The sequence below is a fragment of the Gadus morhua genome, chromosome 19, assembly GCF_902167405.1.
Source record: "Gadus morhua chromosome 19, gadMor3.0, whole genome shotgun sequence".
NCBI classification, from domain to species: domain Eukaryota; kingdom Metazoa; phylum Chordata; class Actinopteri; order Gadiformes; family Gadidae; genus Gadus; species Gadus morhua.
Genome location: NC_044066.1, coordinates 15,211,519 through 15,222,315, shown reverse-complemented (window position 1 = coordinate 15,222,315; position 10,797 = coordinate 15,211,519). Strand labels below are relative to the sequence as shown.

The 10,797-nt window shown below is 45.0% G+C and overlaps 1 protein-coding gene across 2 annotated transcripts in view; it reads right to left on the bottom strand.

The window, feature by feature from the left end:
- Positions 1–4,642: 4,642 nt before the first annotated feature.
- tafa5a (TAFA chemokine like family member 5a) overlaps positions 4,643–10,797 on the bottom strand; it is a 90,772-nt gene continuing 84,617 nt past the window's right edge. For both annotated transcript variants that reach the window (XM_030342221.1, XM_030342222.1), the window contains exon 5: positions 4,643–5,868. The gene's annotated coding sequence lies outside the window, so the exon portion shown is untranslated. The remainder of the gene's footprint in view (positions 5,869–10,797) is intronic.

Below are 10,797 nucleotides of genomic sequence, written 5' to 3'. Positions count from 1 at the left end.
CATTTGTAATGGCTAATCAAACTCACACCTGGTGCCATAATACCACCCCTTTAACAACCAAACATTAAAATCTGGTCCACCTTCAACAAAGTACTGGTTATCAGGGATGTTGACAACCACAAAATGGCCGACAACATTTTTGTCCCCGTACCGGTGGTCTTCACCTCATGCTAGCTAACTACCCCCCCCCCCCCCCGGCTGCTGGCTGATAAGCCGCCTGTTGAGCGGATGTTTCTCCTCTCGCGGCGTACTAACCTTGGCACATTATTGGGCCGTCTGCTACGAGCCAAAGCGTTTTATAGGGTAAAAATATGGTCGACAGCGAGGGGGGAGGGGAGCAGGGGGGAGGGAAGTGGGGGGGAGGCGGCGAGCGTGAGGTAAGCAGCTAGCTCGCCATATTGCGTATCGATCGACCGCACGCCGCTGTCAACGCACTTCATTAGATTTATATCGTAAACAAAGACGGGGGCCGCATGAAAGTGGAATGAGCAGGTAAATGTTATCCATCACGGAGCATAATATTTTAGTGCTGCAGGAAGCAGTATTGGGATTCCTGAGATTCATCTTGGCTGTAAACAGACCGTCCACCAACACCTTCTGGAGGGGCTGCGGGCTGTCACACAATATCCTGTCTGCGCTCTCTCTCTCTCTCTCTCTGTTCTCATGTCTGCTCTCTCCTCTCTTCTCTCTGTTATCCTGTCTGCTCGCTCTCTCTCGCTCCATCTCTCAATTCATCTCTCTCTCTCTCTCTCTCTCTCTCTCTCTCTCTCTCTCTCTATTCATCTCTCTCTCTCTGGTGTGGACTCTGTCCCTCTATCTCGGTCTCCATCTGCCTCCATTTTCCTTTACCGATATCGCTCTCTGGTGCTGTCTCTCTCTCCATCCCTCTATCTGTCTCTGGTGTCCCATCTCTCCCTCTCTTTGTTGCTATTGGCTTTTCTCTCACTTTCTCACCATCTCTCTCGTTCTCTCAATTGCTCCCTATCTGTCTCTCTCTTTCTGCAGACACTACTCATTGACACAGTGACAGACTGTCACAGTAATGCAGGATGCCACGCACGCACGCACGCACACGCGGACACACACGCACACACACACGCACAGACACTACACTGTTGATTTCAAGACATTGGCTAAAGTTATATTTTCCATGCATGACAAACATAATCACAGCATGACATCATCTCACACGCTATGACATCATTACACTATCTCATTATTCACACTCTGTCATTATCACTCGTTCTCATCATCACATGCCAAAATCACACACCCACACACACACACTCCAGTCATATACTGTATATATATCAATATAATTCTACAACAGGTGACCCATTTCTGCTTCGGCGGCGTCGCTAGCTGGCTAGCTCGTTTACGTAGCCGCGGGAGCGAGCTCTGCGCCGCCCTGCCTTTAATCACATTAAAAGACGAGTCGGCGCGACGACTCCTCGATTGAAAGAGAAACGCCTGGAGGATATGGGACAGATTACCGGAATTCAATCAGCGGTGATCTCCCCCGCTGCCCCCCCCCCCTCGTCTTCTGTACACAGAGGTGTAATCACCGGCAGCTGGCGGAGCTGCGGGGTTGAGCCGCGCTGAGCCCGCGCACAGGCTAATCAAGTGTAGCCGCGCGGTAACTTTAGCGGGTCGCGGCGAGGTTAAGACCGAGAACAAACAGCCAGGGAGGCCGGGCGGTTATCGCCGACTCCCGGCCGGGGGGGGCTCTGGGGGCCCGGCGCTGTTGATCTTGGGATCGATAGTTGCCGTCGGTCGGTGAATCAGCGCTGATTCCCAGGGATTTTCTTCTCTCTCCCGGCGAGCGTTTGAAGAGCGGGGATGTGTATTCTGTCGCTGTCTCCTCTGCACACGGTGGAAGGGTGGAGGTTTTTCCAACTGGGAATGTTAACGTTTGCATTCTAGGGTCGATCATGCAGGTGATTCTGTTGTTAGGAAAGACTCTTGGAAATTGATTGCGAGAAAGAAAAGGAAATAAAAAGGGATATAAAATATAACCCTGAGATTATATTTTTCAGGGATATGACCGCATTTATAGGTTTAGTTTTAAGCACGAGCGTAGGAGAATTCTATCCCTAATGGTGTTCTGTTACTGAAGATTAATGACTGATATTCTAGTGGAATAGAGGTGTATTTTAAACAGGTAATTCTAACTGTTAAAACTGTTAAACTGTTGAAAAAGTGTCTACACAACATTGTTTGTGTGAAGTTTATGTCCTGAATATGTTTATCTGATTTCCCCCCTTAAATGTTTTGCTTTCGTGGATGGACCTCCATGGCATGTGTGTGTGTGGGTGTGGGTGTGTGTGTGGGTGTGTGTGTGTGTGTGTGTGTTACTCCGGTGTGTGACCTTGCGGTGGACGACATGATTCCATTCTGGGGGTACATCACCATAATGGCAAAGATACCAGCATAGTTATGTTTCCCCAGCATAATGGTAACGTAGGTCACATCGACACAGCGCCATTTACACACGTTATTGTTGAGCTAAATTTTAGGATTACAGGCTAAGGCTTAAGGCTATTCTGGAGGTTACAAGGTCCAAGCTGAGGGCAACCATCAATGCATTTTCTCTCCTTCCTTTGTCTTGAAATCATATTTCAGGCACCTGTCAGATTTAATACCCACATTAGTAGAATTCTTTTTCCAAATATTGATTTGGCGGACTGTAATGCAGGAACCAATCATTGAAAGAATGTGTTATTGACCCCAAAAGACTTATCAAGACGATATGACCTTGAGGAGGATGAGTTAAAGTTAAGTTATCTTGCTTGTATAAGTGTGTGTGTGTGTGTGCGTGCGTGCGTGCGTGTGTGTGTCTGTGAGTGTGCGTCTGTGTGCTATGCATAGCTAAATACATAGATGGAGAGAGTCATGGAGTACAAGCGCAATATCAACCTTTGTTTTATGCTGTATTTGATCTGCAGAATAAAATCTGTACCCTTCTTTCTCTATCTCTTGTTCTTCCTCCTCCCCGCTGTGAAATGTCTTATTTAGTTCACATAAATATATGATATCATTTCCGAGTGACATAATGAGGTAAAAACATCACATTCATTATTTTTTATCTTTCATCTCACTCAGCTGAGAAAAATAAAATGTTACACAAAAATAAAACCGTAAATAAGCCTATATTTAGTTGAAGTAAGCCAGCCGTGTCAGAGTGGATTGTCTTGTGAGCGACATTAAAGTGAAGGGCTAATGAAGTGACGTCTCAACGCCTCTGCAGATGTCATTCTGCGAAAGCCCTTGAAAGTGTCCGGGAACGTCACACCAAGTCATCCATCACCCTCATAAAAGGGCCTCATGTGGTAGGGGGGGTATGTGTGTGTGTGTGTGTGTGTGCAGGGTGTGTGCTCGAGAGTGTGCCTGTGTAAGGGTGTATAATTGCGTGCTCACACAGATTGATGTCACAAAGCCACGTTTTCATACAGCCCCGACGCGAGAGACGCGATTCCATTATCCGTAATTACGGTATGTTATTGTAGTCGTTTGGCGGCGAAAACTCCCAGCGTCGATGTTGGATCCATTTCTTTATGCAGTTTAAATTACTTTGCTGACAGAAATCCAATTGACCCCTGAAATGTGTAATGAATCGTTTAAGAAGTTGCAACATCAGAAATATTAGCAATGACAATTGCGCCCCGCGATGCTAACAGTGCGTTGATCGCTTTTAAATTACGTGTGCTTTCACTCTGTTAGGATTTGTTCCCTTTTCTTTGTTTCCTTTCACATCCTATTCACATATTTTCTAACTTTCTGGTTAAATTATCACATTCTGAATATGAAATTATATAATCAATGTGGGATCACGGTTTAATTGATTTTACTTTCGAGAAGTGAAAACACTTACCTGGAACCTCTCTTTCATTGAAACAGGAAACAGCAATAATTTCCTGGTGTAGTTAATATGGTGTCCAACTGTCCATTAATGTGTTTGAATACTGTATACAATTATTATATGAATGTAAATTAATGTAGCCATGTAAGCCTCTGGTACATAAGGCCTTTAACCTTTTTTGCACTCCATAGAGTGACCATTTTCTGGATGATTCATCCTCTCAAAGTATCTTCTCTGGTCCCATTTTAATCTAGATCTGTAGGATATGTGGGTGATGGTGAGGCAGATGACGAGGATGAAGGGTAAATGTAATTTCCATGCCTCGATGCACATCTGGTGATTCTCTCACATGTTTGATTTATTCTTAAAATATTCCATGATAAAAAAGTAACTCATGTATGTAAATCACTGTAATACTCTGTAGTCTCTCTCTCTCTCTCTCTCTCTCTCTCTCTCTCTCTCTCTCTCTCTCTCTCTCTCTCTCTCTCTCTCTCTCTCTCTTTTTCTCTCTTTGCCTTTTCCCTCTCCCATCCCTCTCGCACTCTCTCTCTTCTTTATCACCCTCTCGATCCGAGAGAGCCTGCATGGGTGCACAGCAACACAAGCACAGTAGTAATAAATAAAGAGATCGTTCCTCATCCAGAGACCAGGAGCGAGTGTCCCCACACCGTGTTACAACACAACATCACAACAGGCCCCACATCGTCCGTCCTCTACCTATGAAGATGTCCGTTCTGCTGCTCTCCCTGGCTCGCCGTGAGTCACTCAGTCAAATACATTGCGTTTCCTTTTTTTTGTTTCTTTTTTAATCCATAATGGTTTGAGACAGTGAGTCAGCGCCATGTTAAATAGAGGACTGTGAACAAAAGCGGATACAGATTCGTTGGAACAGAAAAGACAACCGAGCGATAATTAGAACGGCTCTGCTTATTGGCCGGGTACAACCGCCTTTCTCGACCCCTCATTTTCTGTCCGATAAGCTTCTTCTACAAAGGTACGACATATAAAACTGTTAAATATATAACTTTTTTTTCTCAGAGCCTCTCAAAATACATTTAATGACATTTCCTCTGACCCATATCTGGCTTGAAAGCCTCACACACATTTTTAGATATCCTCTCTTTGTTATGATCCTCCTTCTGCGACCAACCATGCTTATTGCAAAATGTCCCAACCGTAGCTTAAAAATGCAAATCAGATGTGTATCTTTTTTTTTAATACAGAGTTATACGTATGCTGTACCTACATCCCCCGGCCCAGTCGTACGGGGCTCTCCGCCTGGGAAACAAAAACAATCAAACCAAAAAGTTTGTCGTTGCAAATTGTTTAAAGGTTACTCCGGTTTCCAACGGGTTCCAGTTATGCTAGCGAGCGAGCGCGGCTTTCCCGCCAAAACGCAGTTGCTAACATAGCGTTAGCTTTCAGTCCGTGGCGCACCACCGCTTGTCTTTGTCTTTGTTGGGCGGGCGTCTCCACAAATACGCAGTTTCAAGACGCGTTCCGGCTGCCTGCTTTTTTTTTGCGTTTTTTTGTTTTGTTTCACTCTTTGGTCTATAAAAATATGGGAGGCCTATTCACAGCACAGAGCAGTCGGCTCGGTCTAGGTTCTGGAGCGGTGGTCCGGAGAAGCCACAGGTTCCGGTCTGTAATGGTCCTGTCTATGTCCTGGAACCCGTGTCTTTTCGGAAAATCCAACAGTAAGCAGTTCCAAGACGATGCCCCAGTTTGTTTGTTTGTTAGATTTTTTTGTTAAGGTTTTCTGGGCCTCCGTGGCACTAGAGGGCGCCGTTGAGTGACAGGCGTAGAGGGGTTGCGAAAAAGGGCGGGAAATGACATGGTGATCCGATGACAGACAGCGAAGAAACCAACTGCGATAATCTCTGGGGGGAACCAGTTGAACCCAGCACGGAAATAGGAATTGGGTGGTTGAAGGAAACAGGAAATTGGTGCGGTCTAGTGTCCTCCATTCACCATCGCCGCCACCATTGGTTCTGACCGCATCATGTGATCTGGGAATCAAACAACAACAAAGGAGGTCAGTCATATGCCCTAACACGGTACGAGAAAGAGCCCTAGCCATGCTTGTTAAACTCCATGTTAACACTGGACGACGCGTTCCCTGAACTGCACCATCGGAGGGCTCTGGGTCCCCACAGCCTACCTGCTGCGGGCATGCTGTAACAGATGCCCTAACCAGCTCCCCGGCTTTGGATAGAGGTGTCAGAGAGAGTGTAGTAATTGGATAAATTACTACAAAGCGTCTATTATCTTTTACCGAATTGGAAAATAAGTGGATTATACAGTGGACACTGACAGCATGGAAAGCAAAAGTACAGGACAATCTGTTCTTGTTAGTCTCCTAGTGATTAATACCTGACACTAAACTTGAAACGTTCTTCCCAGCAGAATACTGAATGGCTTCAATTGGTATTAGAGACCCCGTTCTGACTGGCGCTTAACGACGATTAACAATGATACGTTGACATTATGGTACCAAGCTGGAATTAAATCCCATTTAATAACAACAAAAGCCTTCATTATTATAATGATGGGAATACATCGGAATAAACAATGTTCCCCAACCCTAATGGAGAAGCTGTTCTATACAGAAACGTGTTTGCCTGTTTATCCGGTGACAAACAGACCCCTGCAACATCACCCACGGTTTCGCCAACAAAAAATTGGAAGAAAAACATAAAAATATCTCAGCGGCTTATTGATTGTCAGGTTCTGGCAGACCAATATTTTGCCGTCCTTGGTGGGAATACCGCCTGGTTACAAAACAAAGTCTCGCCGGGCCGAAACAATTAATCTGCTCCCGGAGAAGAAGAAGTGTGGAAGTGTTTCAACCATCTGCTCTCACTCCGTGGCCAACATGATGAAGCTCGCACCTCCAACATGGCGGCCGACGGTACTGGAGCTAAATCTATAATTATCTACTGCTGACGACCAGCCGGGGCCTGTAGGTTGGCTCCGAGCGGGCAGGTGTTGTATGTTGTAGGCTGGCATGTAACCCATTTATGTGACCATATGGGGACTCTCATGACGATCTCAACAAACCCTGGTTAAACGGAGGTGACGTTTGCTGAAGATTAGCTAGCCTCATCGTTTCTACCACTCATTAGCAGCTTGAACATTAGCGAAAAGACTTTAGAATGGCAGCAAAGATGCAGATGTAGCCTTTAGCATGATGACTTCCTGTCCTGCCAGCCATCAGCATTTAGTGTTTTAGCTAAAATCATTTACACTAGCAGGGAAGCGAGATTGTTTAGCAAGCTAGCTTTTACTTCGACAGCAGACATTCCCTAGTGGCCAACCATGGTATTAATTTCGATGACCTGCAAATGCGCTTGCGTCCCGATTGGTGAGCACAAGGAAATTTAGAAAAGTAAAAAAATAGTTAACTTCCGCTGCCGTTAGCTGTCATGTGCATCTTTCGTTTAAATTAGTGTGTGTGTGTGTGTGTGTGTGTGTGTGTGTGTGTGTGTGTGTGTGTGTGTGAGTGTGAGTGTGTGTGTGTGTGTGTGTGTGTGATTCCAGTCCCTTTAACACAGACATTCATTCAGGTCTCCAGCCAGGTTTTAGCTGCCGTGTCCCACTCACAGTGCCCCCTGTGTCCCCCTCACATCGCCCCCTGGTGGCCACTCTGGGGATCAGACTCCCGCTGGGTGTGGACTTGAGGGCAGGCGATGTTGCGTCGTAATGAAAACGTCCCCGAGAGACAGCCCTCCAGGGACGGGGAACGCACAGGAACGTCAATAGAAGGTGCGGAGGGAGCTGACAGGTTTACTTATTGTAATCCATCAGATGTACTGTGTCTGCGACAGGGCCTTTATTTCACTCTTCAACTCACATCATCGTAAAGCAAGGACTGAAATCCCCCCACTCTGACATCCCCATTTTTACTGTTTCTCAAAGCGGCAAAACATCTCTTTTTCTCCTTCCCCCTCTCCCCTTCTCTCTCGCTCGCTCTATCTCAAACTCTCCCCCCTCTCTATCCCCCTCCCTCTATCTTTCCCACTCTCGCTCTGTTTGCAGTACCCCTCTTTTCATCTCTCTCTCTCTCTCTCTCTCTCTCTCTCTCTCTCTCTCTCTCTCTCTCTCTCTCCTCCCGCTCTCTCTCTTTCTCTCTGTCTCCCTCTTCCTCTCTCTCACCCTCTTCCTCTCCCTCTCTATCTCTCCCTCTTTCCCTGTCTCCATCCCCCCCTTCGTCCTCGTTCCCCCCCCCCCCCCCCCCCCCTCTCCCTCTCTCTCCCTCACCTTGGTTGTAAATCTAGCGAACAGATCTCTTGGCGGGAAACGCGGGGCTGCTATTAAAAAAGGGGGAACGAATTGAAGATGAATACGAGATGAATACGAGATGAATTCGCTCTATGAATAAAGCGTCTGGGCGGCCGGGTGATTAGAGGGGGGGGGGGTTTATCAGGGAAGCGAGCGTATTACTCATAGAACTCCATCTTAGATCTCATAACCACCGGCAGGATATTTCCTCCGCAGCACCGAACCAAACACGGGCTGGATATCACGCACACACACTTGGATGCACGCACGCACACACACACACACACGCACATGCACACGCACACAAACAAACACGTCTAAAGACATGCATAGACATTCAAGTACACATAAACACACATGCATATGTTCACACAAACAAACACATCTTAATATACACACACACACACACACACACACACATGCACACACACACAAACACATATAAATGCACACACATACACACACACACATACACATATGGACACAAACACACACAAAGACACACATCTGCTAAAGGACACGCGTCTGAAACCAGACACACACACCTTTAAATGAACGCACACACATCTAAACACAAACATCTGCAAAAACAGACACACACATCTGTTACAACACACACACGCACATCTGTTATAGTACAAACTCATTAAAACCGATAGACACAGAAATCTGTTACAACACACATTGAATTATTTACGCTCTGTATTTGTGTCTGCTGTGTGTGTATGTTTATATATTTACGAGGAAAGCAAACTAAGTTTTTCAGTCATGAGGAGCGATTGTTTAGTATTCTATACATTTTCTCTACTTTTGATAGATTCAAGCCATAGTATGCATATGAATATATAATATGTACTGTATCAAATAATATGTTTATAAAGTTTCAGTGGGTTGTGTCAGTGAAAGAAGAAATACAGTAAGACCATATTCAGTATAACACACTGCAGTATATATGTATTGTATAATTCTATTGCATATGTGTCAAAGGCTCGTGTCATTGAGTCATGTTAGCTCTAGGCTAACAGCAGGGGGTCTTTTCATGGACAGGACCCCTGCTGTAGTAATACACAGACTCTCTCTCTCTCTCTCTCTCTCTCTCTCTCTCTCTCTCTCTCTCTCTCTCTCTCTCTCTCTCTCTCTCTCTCTCTCTTATGCCCACTCTCAATCTCGCTCTCACTCATCCACGTTTTCTCCCTCTCTCTTTCACCTTCTCTCTCTCTTCATCTTCTCTCTATCTTACTCTTACTCCCTATCTGTTAATCTCTCTCTCACTGGATAAGTATTGATGGAGGTTTTGCCAAATCTTGGTTGCGTTAATACCGAACATAACGAACTTAAGACCGAACCAAACATGCTCATTGCTGTAGTCATATTTAGGTCAGGGAAAATGTATTCATACACGGCCTAATTATCTTTATGTGCCTTGTCTTATTGTGTGTGGTTTTGTGTGTATGTGTGCTTGAGTTTTTGTTTGACTGAGCTTTTATGAGTGTGAGTTTGTATGTGTTTGTGTGTGTGTGTGTGCGTGTTTTTTTGTGTTTCTGTGTCTGTGCGTCTGTGTGTGTTTGCGTCTGTCTGTGACCATGTGTGTGTGTGTGTGTCTGTCTGTGTGTGTTTGCGTGTGTGTCTGTCCATGTGTCACTTTCCATGTGTCTCTGTGTGTGTGTGTGTTTGTGTGTGTCTGTGTGGATCAACCTGAATCCACCGCATCGCTGCTGTCCTATCTCTGGAGTAAAGCGTTATTTACCGGCCATATGGAGCCCCGTCCGCCTGGGACACGGCGGGCACCGAGACGAACGCACCCACAGCATCTGGCCCCTGGCCTGACATTTTCCTTCGCCGTGAAACCCAGACGACTTCCCCGGGAAAACGCCTTGCCCCGCCGCCAAGGCGGATGGGAATTAATACGCACGAGAGAGGATTAAATTAATTTTGGACCTCCAGCTGTTTCTAAACTCTCCCACATCATCTTTTTAAATATTTAGTCCCCTCTGCAAGAATGGTTAAGATAATTTAAACTTGTTTTCCGGTTGTTAGCTGACGTACATTACATACATTAAGTTTCAGTAATGGTGAATTTATGTAGAAGAGTTCATGTTAAATGTCGTTTGAGTCTATTTGTATTCTTTCTTTTAACCATTTAACATTTCATTTATTATCTTAGATGAATGTACATTTCATGTTTGATAATATATTTTATACGCATTCATTGAGATTAAGGACAGAGCAATTAAAAAATGTATCTACTATTGTTATTGACTTTAACACAAAGCTCTGTAGCTACACAAACTCATAGTCCTACCAGATTTCACACTGCTTCACAAATGAGTTAAAACTAACATGAATTGACATTCACTCAAGGTGTAAGTGTGAGCAATCAATCAATCAAGAAACCAATTTCAATTTCGGTTCCTAATTGAACGCCTCACCAAGCCTAAACTCCCTCATCACATCCACGACTCGGGGTCAAGAAAAAGGCAGTTAAAAAATTAAAGCTATTATTCTTTTCTTTATCGCGTCTCATTGGAACTTTTACACGCTGAACCGAAAATAAACCTCTGAAAGTACGGTACCAAAATCGGATAGCCGATAATGGATAAGCTACCAGATTTCCCGACCGTTTTAATTAATAGAATATAGAGTATAGAATATTCTGC